This window comes from Sturnira hondurensis, unplaced genomic scaffold (assembly GCF_014824575.4).
Source record: "Sturnira hondurensis isolate 20B ecotype Veracruz unplaced genomic scaffold, ASM1482457v3 Scaffold0000523, whole genome shotgun sequence".
NCBI classification, from domain to species: Eukaryota; Metazoa; Chordata; class Mammalia; order Chiroptera; family Phyllostomidae; genus Sturnira; species Sturnira hondurensis.
In genome coordinates, this window is record NW_028073154.1 from 47,533 (window position 1) to 60,560 (window position 13,028).

Here is a 13,028-nt window from a genome sequence, read left to right on the forward strand (position 1 = left end):
GTCCCAGAGGTTTGCCTCTCTTAACTTTTTTGAATTCTTGTTTTTTCATTGTGTTCCAGTTGGATGTTTATTTTTTCCTTTTGTTCCAAATCATTGCCTTGAGTCCTGGTTTCCTTCCTGTCACTTGGTTCCCTGAATATTTTGCTTTATTTCATTTTGGGTATCTTTCCAGCCAAGATGGAGACGTAAATAGAAACTCTTCAACTTCTTTGCCCAGACAAAAGGAGGATAACAACCAATTTAAAATCAATAAAAAAAAAAAAAAAACAGGAGCTCCAGAAAAATCAAATTGCATGGAACTCCAACATCCAAGAGATTAAACAGGAAATGAACCAGAATGACCAGACTGGTAAGAACCTGCAGCCAGGCCATACAAGTGGGGCCAGTTGAGAAAAACCTTGGCAAAGTGGCACATCATCCAGGTGGGGCTGTTTCAGAAAAACCCCAGCGAGGCAGCAGACCAGGTGATGCAGGTTAGCTGAAACAAGGCAGCAGACTACATGGGTGAGGCTGGCTGAAGGCAAAACTGAAAGTCAGAACTCACTGTGGACTACTGCAGTTCCCATGGTGGGAGAAACTCCCAGTCTCACAGGAGAGTTTCATTGCTAACTGGACTAGAGACAAGCAGGTGAGCTACATTGTTCCCTCTCTGGTCCCTCCCCAACAGGCAGTGCTGCAGCACAGCAAAGAGGGTTGCTTTACCCAGGTGAATACCTAAGGACCTGCCCACTTAAAACTTATCAGGTGTGCCAAGACAAAGAAATAAGGCACAGATGAAAGAGCACAACAAAACTTCAGAAAGAGAAGTAAGTGACGAGGAGAGGACATAGACAACCTATCTGATGGAGAATTTAAAGCCTTGGTAATCAAAATGCTCACAAAACTGATTGAGCTTGGTCAAAAATTGAAAATGCACATGGAAGATACCCAAAATGAAATAAAGCAAAATATCTAGGTATCATTTTCAAATATATATTCCTTTTTGGTTGGTTCCCTTTTCATTTTGCTGAAGTTTTCTTTAGCTGTGCAGAAGTTTTATATTTTGATGTAGTCCCATTTGTTTATTTTTTTTCCTTCATGTCTCTGGCTCTAGGGAACATATTGGTAAAAATATTTATCAGTTGGATATTTGAGATATTCCTCCCTGTGTTCTCATTTAGGACTTTTATGGTGTTGTGACTTGTACTTAAGTCTTTTACTTTATTTTTTAATGTATTTGAATTCTGCCTTGAATTTATATTTGTGCATAGTGTAAGTTTCTGGTCAAGTTTCATTTTTTTTTCATGTAGCTGTCCAGAACTCCCAAGAACACTTAGTGAAGAGGCTATTTTTACTCCATTTTATGCTTCTTCCCCCTTTGTCAAATATTATTTGACAATAGAGACTTAGGTTAATTTCTGGGCTCTGTATTCTGTTTCATAGATCTATGTTTCTGTTCTTATGACAGTGCCAGATATTTTGATTACCAGATTGTAATATAATATGATGCCAGGTGTGGTGATCCCTCCTACTTTGTTCTTCTTTCTCAAAATTTTTGTAGCTATTCTTGGCCATTTATGGTTCCGTATAATTTTTTGAAATGTTTCTTCTATATCTCTGAAATATGTCATTGGTATTTTAATAGGGATTTCATTGAATCTATAAATTGCTTCGAACAGTAGGGATATTTTGATGATGTAAATTCTTCCAATCCATGAACATGGTACATGCTTGCACTTATATGTGTCTTCCTTAATTTCTTTCTTCAGTGTTGTGTAGTTTTCTGAGTACAGGTTTTTACCTCCTGGGTTGGATTTATTCCTAGGTACTTTGTCTTTCTTGTTGCTATCTCAAATGGGATTTTATTCTCAATTTCTATTTTTGATATTTCATTGTTGGCATACAAAAATGTTTTAGGTTTCTGAATGTTGACTATGTATCCCACTGTTTTGTCAAATTCACTGATTAGACCAAGCAGTTTTTTGGTGGAGTCTATACAGTTTTCTATGTACATTATCATGTCATCTGTGAACAATAACAGTTTTGTTCCCTCCTTTCTAATTTGGATGCTTTTTATTTGTTTTTCTTTTCTGATCACTGTGGCTAGGACTTCTAATACTATGTTGAATAAAAGTGGTGAAAGCAAACATCCTTGTATTGTTCCTGATTAAGGAACAAGATATACTTGATCATGCTGTATCTTTTTAATGTATTGGTGGATGTGCTTTGCCAATATTTTGTTGAGGATTTTAGCGTCTATGTTCATCAGTGATATTTACCTATAGTTTTATTTATTTTGTGTGTTTGTACCTGCTTTTGTGAATAGTGTTATGCTGGCTTCATAATAAGAGTTTCTGAGTCTTCCTTCCTCTTGGACTTTTTGGAATAGTCTGTGAAGGGTAGGGATTACCTCTTCCTTAAATGCCTTTTAAATTTTTTCTGTGAAACCATTGGGTCCAGGGCTTTTGTATGCCAGGAGTTTTTGGATTACTGCTTCAATTTCTCCAGCTGTTATCAGTCTGTTCAGGTTTTCTGCTTCTTCTTCATTCAGTTTTGGAAGATTATGTTTTTCTAGAAATTTGTCCATTTCACCCTGGTTTTCAAATATCTGGGCCTATATTTGTTTATAGTAATTTCTTACAGTTCTCTGTATTTCTGTGGTCAGTTGTAATCTCTCCTCTTTCATTTCTGATTGTGTTTATTTGGTTCCTCTCTCTTTTTTTTCTTGAGGAGTCTAGTTAATGGCTTGTCAATTTTGTTTATCTATTCAAAGAAACAGTGCTGAGATTTATTGATTCTTAGAAATCATCTTATAGTCTCTATGTCTTTTAATTCTGCTCTGATCTTAATTATTTTCTTCCTTCTACTTGCTGTGGGATTTGTTTTTTTGTTGTTCCTTCAGTTCTTGTAGATATAGGGTTAGGTTGTTTGTTTGGAATGTTTCTATCTTTTTAGGTAGGCTTGTATTGCTATGAACTCAGGACAGCCTTTGCTGTGTCCCATAAGTTTTGGACTGTGTGAGTTCATTTTCATTTGGTTCCAGAAACTTTTTTTTCTTCTTTGATCTCATTCTTAATCCATTCATTGTTAGTAGCATGCTATACAATCTTCACAAATTTGCATGTTTTTAAGTTTTGTCCTTGAGGTTCATTTCTAGTTTCAGGCCCTTGTGGTCTGAAAAAGTGTTTGATATTATTTCAATTTTCTTGAATTTGTTGATGCTTGTTTTGTGTCTATTATGTGATATCTCTTTGAAAATATTTCATGTGTATTTGAAAAGAATGTGTATTTTGCTTTTGGGGGGATGAAAGCTTCTATACATATATTAGCCAAGTCTTTTCTATCTGGGGCATTGTTCTGCTGCAATATCCTTGTTGCTATTTTGTTTGGAAGATCTATTCATTTTTGACAGTGGGATGTTAAAATCTGCTAGTGTAATTGTGTTGTTGTCTATATCTTTCTTGAAGCCCTCCAAGATTTTCCTTACATATTTGGGTGCTCTTTGTTGGGTGTATATATGTTTATAATGTTTATGTCTTTTTGATGGATTCTTCACTTCAGTATTATGAAATACCTTTTTGTATCTTTTTATGGCCTTTGTTTTGAAGTCTATTTTGTCTGATATGAATGTTGCTATCCCAGCCTTTCTTTCTTGTCTGTTTGTTTGGAATATTTTTGCCACCCCTTCAGTTTCAGTCTGTGTAGGTCTTTCATCCTGAGGTGAGTCTCTTGTAGGCAGCATGTGTGTGAGTCATGTTTTCTTATCCATTCAGCTACTCTATGTTTTTTGATTGGAGCATTTAATCCATTTACATTTAAGGTTATTATTGATAGGTACTTTTTCACTGCCATATTATGCCCTTTGTACCTGTGTTCCTCAATCTCAATATCTCTCTCTGTCTCTCTGCTTCTTTCTCTTTCTCTCATTTTCTTCCTTTTCTTAAAGCAGTCCCTTTAGTATATCCTGTAACGCTGATTTGGTGGAGGTGTATTCTTTCAGCCTTTCTATGTCTGGAAAACTCCTCATTTTACCTTCTATTTTAATTGAGAACCTTGCTGGGTAAAGTAGTCTTGGTTGGTGGCCTTTGCTTTTCATTACTTGGAATATTTCTTTCCATTCCCTTCTGGCTTGTAGTGTTTCTGTTGATAAGTTAGCTGCTAGTCTTATGGGTACTCCCTTGTATGTTATTTCTTGTTTCTCCCTTGCTGGCTTTAAAATTATCTCTCTGTCTTTGAATTTTGCCATTTTAGATATGATGTTGCCTGCAGTAGGCCACTTGGTTTGGATCCTCTCTGCTTCCCCAATTTGTGTGACTTTTTCTCTAATCAAATTAGTGAAGTTTTCTTTCACTAATATTAGTGAATATTTCTTCACCAATATTAGTGAATATTTCCGTGAAGAAATATTAGTGAATATTTCTTCTTCAAACAGGTTTTGTATACCTTGCTCTTCTTCTCCTTCTGATATCTTTATTATACTGATATTATTCCATTTTGTGCTGTTCTGCAGTTCCATTAACACTTTTTCATGTTTTTTTGTCTTTTTTTCCTTTTCTTGCTCTTTCTGAGGGTTCTTTTTTACCTTGTCCCCCAGCTTCCTGATTCAATCCTCTGCTTCATCTAGCCTGCTTTTGATTTTTTCTGCTGTGTTCTTCAATTCAGAAATTATATTATTCATTTCTCCTGGCTCTTGCTGATATTTTTTATGTCCTTCTTCATTTTGGTGTAATTCATAGTAAGTTCCTTGTTTAGCTTCTCTTTAGTTTTTGGTAATTCTCAGAGAGCTCATTGAGTTTCTTTATAACCATTGTTTTGAACTCAATATCTGGTAGTTGACTTTCCTTTATTTCTTTTAGCATTTTTTCTGAGGATTTCTTCTTCTCTTTCATTTGAGGTTGTTTCATTTTTTTCATTATTTGTGAGACTCTTCTTGTTTGCCTCTGCTTCTTGAATAGATCTGTTTTGCCTCCCTGAGTTTGTGGTATGAACTTCTATGGTAGGAGAACAGTGCTTTCAGTGGCACAGTCTCCTTGATCTCCTAAAGTTGAGCTCTTGGGATGCTATTTATATTGGCACTTTGGATGTAATTGGGTTTTTATTGTTGTTGGGTTGTCCTTTTGTCGGTTCTTCCCTGAAACTGTTCAATTGGGATCACTCTGCCCACCATGTCTTGCATGCTTTTTCGCAGGTGCTACCAGAAAAAAACACAAAGCCCAGGAAACAAACCCACATCCAAAAAATATTGGGTATAAAGGGGCATAAAGAGATTAAGACTATTATAAGAAAGGAGAGAAACAAACTATAGTATAAAATCTAGTGACTTAATATGCACAAACTTGATGGATAAGAAAAAAGTTAAAAAGCTATGCAGGGGAAAACTAAAAATGAAACTGCCTTTTGACCTGGCAATTCTATTACTGGGATTATACCCTAAAAATCCTGAAATGCCAATCCAAAAGAATCTATTTACCCCAGTGCTCATAGCAGCACAATATACTATAGCCAAGTTCTGGAAGCAACCTAAGTCCCCATCAGTAAATGAGTAGATAAAAAAACTGTGGTACATTTAAATGACGGAATACTATGCAGCAAAAAGAAAGAAGGATCTTCTACTCTTTGTGACAGCTTGGATGTGTCTCAAGAGGATTATGCTAAGTGAAATAAGCAAAGTGGTGAACAACACATCCCATATGGTCTCACCTATAAATGGAATATAATGAACAAAACCAACAAGGAGGGAAAATATAACCAGAGACATTGAAATTAAGAATAAACTGAAAGTAACTAGATGGGAGGTGGGGGGTGGATATTGGAGGGATTAGGTGGAACTGCTGTCAAGGAACATGTATAAAGGATACATGGACAAATATAAAGGTATGTAAGATCCAGGATGGAAGATGGGGATGGCTGGGGTTGGGCGGGGGAATAGAGGGGGGAAATTTAGACATCTGTACTTGAATAATATTTTTAAAAGCTATTCAGGGAAATAAATGTTAGTAAGCATGAAGAAGATCACAGTGGATTTTATCTTAGTCACCTCTAGTATTTATCATTGTTTTTTTCTTTCAGGCTCTGCCTCTGGTGATGTGAGATGTTGGCCCCATCTGACCTTAGGCAGCCTTCTCTGAGACTGTCAGGCTTCTACTATTTGTAGATGTCTCCGTCAGTTGTTAATCTAGTCACTCTGCACTCACCAGTTAGGCTTAAAACCCCATAAGGCAGGGCAGAACCCCTCCTGGTATTGGGGCTATCATTTCTCCTTAGGCTGCTGCTGCTCAGAGGGGAATAGTCTGCCTGAGCAGGATGGCTGCTCACCTATGGGTAATGACTCAACATCAGGATCCTGGTGGGTACTCTCTCAACTCTCTCCCCAAAGCCTCTGTCTCCAGTCTCTTCTTAAGCATCTCTAGTCCACTCTGCTCCCCCCCCCCACCATTTGCCAGGGATCTACTGTCGGTGCCTGACTCCTTCTGTTGTTAATATAGTCTCTCTGCACTCAGCAGTCAGATTTAATCACCAAAGAGTCAGGACAGAGTCTCTCCTGTGGTCAAGCTTATTGTTTCCCCTCAGGATGCTGCCATTTATAGGTGAATAATCTGCCTAAGCATGATGGCTGCTGCCATATGGGGGGTGACTGAGCACTGGAATCCTGGTTTCTACTCTCTCAGCTCTTTCCCTAAAGCTTATTTCTGTCTCCAGACTCTCCTCAAGCATCTCTAGCCTAGTCTGTCCCTGCCTTTGCCAGAGCTCAGGGTAAGTGGCTAGAAATGAAAATTTGTGCATTGGCCCTTTAAATGTCTCTTTATGTCTCCAGTCATCCTACTCTGGCAGAGAGAAACCCTGCTGCTTTTCTCTGCTGGTTATTATTTGTGTACTTTTTGGGCTTTGGTGCTCTAGGCTGGGGATCCCAGGTTAGGGTTTAGATCCCACACTTCTCAGGGGAATCCAACCAGTTGCTTAATTATCTCTCCAGGATTGTCTCTTGTGGGTGCCCAGCCTTCAGCCTTCGAGTCTACACTGAAATTCTTACCAGTCTGTTTATGCTGAAGATGATTCTTCTGTCTGTCTGAGGTTATAAGGTGTCTCTCTCACTATCGTTCAGTTGTTTGTTCTGAGTGATTTCTCCACAATTTAGTTGTAATTCCAGATTGGTCCTGGGAGAAGTTTAATGTGGTTTCCATTCACTCTTCCACTATTGTGACTCTCCTCTAATGATTTTGGATAGGAGTTATAAAACAACTAATTTTCAAATATTCATTTTTAATTAAGAAATCTTGCTATATCCTCTTATTAACCAAATTTTATCCCTGGATTCTTTTATAGTTTTTATATAAGCAGTTATGACCTTCAAATAATGACAGTTGTAGCTATTTCTTTTATCAATCTGTACCACTTTATTTTTCTTCCCTTATTCTGCTGACTAGAAGTAACTGTATAATGCAAAACAGAAAGTTGTGTATTTGGAATTTATAGAAATATATCTAAAATAAAGGAGCACTTTTTAATTTTGATAAATTACATACCATCTGTACTCACATAAAAACACATGTAGAGACTTCCAGCCAAGATGGAAGCATAGGTGGAAACACTGTGCCTCCTCACACAAGCAAAATTAAGGACAACAAAGATTTAGAAACAAAAACACAATGAGAACAGACAGAAAATTGAACTGTATGAAAGTCCGAGGACAACCATACATCCAGACAAGTAAGAGGGGCAAAGTTGACAGCCAGCAAAGAGAGGTCACAGCAGGAAAAGGTGGTGACTGGCAGACCCGGGCATGGGGAAGAAATGAGCAGACCTAGTGAGGCACGCAAGCCAGTTGGCTGGCTGCAGACACGCATTCGTATGCAGATAAACCAGGCAAAAATGGGCAGCAAGACAGACCATGCAACCCAGGGCCCCAGTAATGTGAAATAGAGCCTGAACACACTGATTGAAAAGACTTGTGGGGCTTGGGGTACTGGGAGAGACTCCCAGCCTCACAGGAGAATTCATTGGAGAGATCCACAGGGTCCAAGAACATACACAAGCCCACCCACCTGGGAACCAGCATCAGAAGGGCCCAATTTGCTTGTGGGAAGTGGCAGGGGGGACTGAAATTCTAGAGAGTGCAGAGTAAGCACCATTATCCAGTCTCTGACCCCACCTCCATATAAGGCATCACAACCCACCAACTGAGTTGCCCTGCCCTGGTGATGACCTAAGGTTCCGCCCCTCATACATAACAGGTGCAAACAGACCAAAACATTATGGCTTAAGCAGAAGAACAAATCGAAGCCCCAGAGCCAATACTTTTAAGCGACTAAGATATAGTCAACCTATCAGATGCACAGTTCGAAATACTGGTGATTAGGATGCTCACAGAAGAGGTTGATTTTGGTTAAAAATTAGATTAAAAAAATGAGGGCTACACTAAGTAAAATGAAGGAAAATAAACAGGGAACCAATAGTGATGAAAAGAAAACTGGGACTCAAATCAAGGGAGTGGACAAGAAGGAAGAAAGAAACAACCAAACAGAAAAGAAGAAAGAAACAAGAATTCAAAAAAAATGAGGAGATGCTTAGGAACCTCCAGGACATCTTTAAATGTTCCAGCATCTGAATTATAGGGGTACCAGAAGGGGAAGAGGAACAGCAACAAGTGGAAAACTTATTTGAACAAATAATAAAGGAGAACTTACCCAATCTAGACAAAGAAATAGACTTCTAGGAAGTCCGGGAAGCCCAGTGAGTCCCAAAGAAGTTGGACCTGAGGAGGAACACACCAAAGCACATCACAATTAAGTCGCCCAAGATTAAAATGAAAGATAGAATTCTAGAAGCAGCAGGAGACAAGGGGACAGTCAGCTACAAAGGAGTTCCCATCAGACTGTCAGCTGATTTCTCAAAAGGGACCTTACAGACAAGAACAGGCTGGAAAGAAGTATTCCAAGTCATTAAATGCAAGGACATACATCCAAGATTGCTCTATCCAGAAAAGCTTTCATTTAGAGTGGAAGGGCAGATAAAGTGATTCTCAGATAAGGTCAAGTTAGAGGAGTTCATCATCACCAAGCCCTTATTATATAAAATGTTAATTGGACTTACCAAAGAAAATGAAGGTTAAAAAAATATGAACAGCAAAAGGACAGCCAACTCACAGTTATTAACAACCACACCTAAAACAAAAACAAACTAAGTAAACAACTAGAACAGAAACAGAACTACAGAAATGGAGATCACATGGAGTGTTAGCAACAGGGGAGTGGGAGGAGGAGAGCAGGGAGAAGGTACAGAGAATAAGTAGCATAGATGGTAGGTAGAAAATAGACAGGGGAAAGAGCAAGAATAGTATGGGAAATGTAGAAGCTGAAGAACTTATGACACATGGACATGAAGTAAAGGGGGAAATGTGGGTGGCAGGGGGTGTGCAGGGTGGAGAAAAATGAAGGGGGAAATGGAACAACTGTAATGGCATAATCAATAAAATATATTATAAGAACATGTATTTTTCTGCTTGGCAATCCTAGCTTCATGTGACATCTCATACTGTCTGATCAGTGGCAATAAAATTTGTTGTACACCCCTTCTCCTGCCATCTATTTTTGTTCTCCTTTGGATGACTTAAGAATGAAGAAAGCAACTTTTTAAAAAGATTTTATTTATTCCATACTGTTTTCCCTGCCTTTTGACCCAGCAATTCCACTTCTAGGATTATATCCTAAGAACCCTAAAACACCAATTCAAGAGAACCCATGCACCCCAATGTTCATAGCAGCACAATTTATTTTAGCCAAGAGTTGGAAGCAACCTAGATGTCCATCAGTAAATGAATGGATTCAAAAACTATGGTACATATACACAATGGAATTCTATGCAGCAGAAAGAAAGAAGGAGCTCCTACCTTTTGCAACATCATGGATGGAACTGGAAAGCATTATGCTGAGTGAAATAAGCCAGGCGGTGAGAGACAAATACCATATAATCTCACCTTCAACAGGAAGCTAAACAACAAAACACAGAAGCAAGTAAAATACAACCAAAGACACTGAAATGGAGAACAGGTGGGCAGTGACCAGAGGGGAGAGGGGAGGACATTTCAGGGGGAAATGGGAAGGGTTTACAGGAACAAGTCTAAAAGACACATGGACATAAACTAAGGGTGGCGGAAATGGGAGGGAGGTGGTGAGCATTGAGAGGGGGGCTGGGATTGGAGTAAAAGACAGAAAACTGTACTTGAACAATAATTACATAAAAAATAAAAAAAATATTTATTTATTTGTACAGAGAGGGGGAGGGAAGGAGAAAGAAAGTTAGAGAAACATCAATGTGTGGTTGCCTTTCACATGGCTCCCACTGGGGACCTGGTCTGCAATCTAGGCCTGTGCCCTGACTGGGAATTGAACCAGCAACCTTTTGATTCACAACCCATGCTCAATCTACTGAGCTATACTAGCCAGGGAAGAAGAAAGCAACTTTTTAAGAGGATATATGTTCACTAAACTGTGGCAAATCAATTTAGATAATCTAGTGTGAATTTTCATCTTAGGCAGACAAGTTTCCCACTACTGAGCAAGCTCTGCTTCCTGTAGAAATATCCCAGCAGGCTCATAATTCACAGAAGTCTAGTAGATATTTCTAACTTTTAAGCAGCCCAAGTTTAGTTTATTAAAATGGTCAATATTGTACTTAAGTAAAACTACCTGTTGTAAAGAGGGTATTGATTGGATATATATGTATACACATTCATTTATAATATGTAATATATTGTAGATATATATAATCTATATCTGCAATATTATATATAGGAGATACATATTTTATAATTACATTATATATAACATTATAATATAATATATGATATAACACATAATATTAATACTATATAATATTATGTTATATATAATTAACTGGTTGAAAAAATTAAAAATTCAACTATTAAGCCATTTTTCCATCAGTGACAAAACATAGTTTTTTTCCCCTAACTAGTTATGTTTTAAACATACTTTTTAAAAAGGTGGTAAATATGTTCAAATTGGTTGGAAAGAAGCATTGTTTAGAGGGGAGTATGGAAAATAAAGTTTTATGTTATTAAATTTTCTGTATTGTCATCTCTCTTTGCCTTCCCCTCTTGACTGTTCCCTTATTCCCTAATTCTTCCCTTCTTGCTCCAACAAAGAACATTGAAGCAGGAACATGTTTACTATTGCATCAGTGACAAATTACTAACACAGTAAAGTTTGCTATCCCCTCCTGTACTCTTGTCAAATACAAATTGATCATGATAGTCTTTCCTAATTTGCAATGACATAAGAAGGTTATTTTTTCTGTATGGCACTCCAGGTTATTAATTGATCAAAACTGGCATTGGAGGTGGAACCTATGTGTGATAGCATAAAAGAGAGCATAACTCTCAGAGCTGTTACCATTTTGAACAAAAGGTAAGGACTTGAAGTTGCTTCTGTATGTGTCTGCCCTCTAGATCATTATGTCTAAAGTGTAGACTATTAATTTTGCACCAGTAGAACACCAACAACAGTAAATTCAAGTTGTTTTAATGATTATGTAGACTCAACCATACTACTAAATATGTATTAGGAAAGGTGAAACAAAAAATTGTTTATAAAATTTGAGGGAAATCTAATGTAAATCTAGTATGTATTGGATTTTAGTCACATTGCATTTGGAGATTGTTGAACAATTATCAGTGAAATATTTCCAGTGTATATGAGAATAATAAATAAGTCAACAGAATTTTTAATGTGTGCATCATCCATGCACATAGAAGCAGGTCTCACACTGTATGATTCAATGCTAGCTAAGTGGGGCAAAAGGAATGATTGGAAACAACTTTAGTTCTTGGGCCTCAAAGAAATTTTTAATGGCTGAAATGAGTAATATAGAAAGACATAATTATTTCTGAATACTGTGTCTTTAAGATAATGTTTGGGGAGATAATTAGCTTTTAATGGCTTTGACAATTTCTGACATCTGTTACCTCAAATGTGCTTATTTTACTTTTAAAAGTAGCAAAAATATTGTTGAAACATCACAAAATTAAATGCAGAAATATTCCAAATACTGACTTTTTACATCTTTTCCTGTTTTTTTAGAATGTAATGATCTAGCATAATCAGGAAAAAAGAACGAAACTGAGATATCGACAGGTTAGTAATTGTCTATAAAGTATCTTATTTTTATCATTGTATTTCATTTGAGAGAGCATACATAACATGGTGTCTTTCAGGGATTATGTAAAGAAAAGTTATCACATAAATGGAACCTAATCAATAAAACAAACAAGTGAGCAAAACAGAACCAGCGACATGGTAATAAAGAACAAACTGAGAGTGACCAGAGGGGAGGGGGAGGGGAATACCAGGAGAAAGAAGGGGAAAGGTCAAGTCAAGCAACATGTATAAAGGACTCATGGACAAGGACAGTGGGGGGAAGGAAGGATTGAAAGTGGAAGGTGTGGTGTGGGTAGGGCAGGGGAGAGTAATGGAGGAAAATGGGGACAATTGTAATTGAACAACAATAAAAAAACTTAGCTGTCAAGTTCATTAATTAATAATCAAACATGCTTTTCATCCATAGAAAGAAAATACAAATTTTTAAATTAAGAGTCTTAAAAGATAAAGTTTAAATGCATTATAAGAAGCCAAGGTGTGCTCATTAATGTCTTTGATCAATGAGGAAAATTTCAGGGTATGATAGGATATGGAACATATAAACCAAACATAACTGACCCCTGCATTTGAAGCACAGATCATCACTTACTTTCTCCAAAGAGGGTTTTAAAAAAATTAATTACACTTCACTGAATAAAGCTTGAACATAAAACCTACAAAGAAGTATTCTTTGAATTATCATTAAGTTTAGAAACTGATTACCTACAATTCTGAAAGTAAGCTTTTTCAAAAGGTTGGCTGCTATACATTTTAATTGTGAACAAGTTTATTGCACATAACACTTGTTTAGTACTTAATTTATGTATCTTATATTTATTATTTAGTGCACATATCTTAAAAAAATCATAGCATTGGTGTATGCTTAGTTTGCATCAC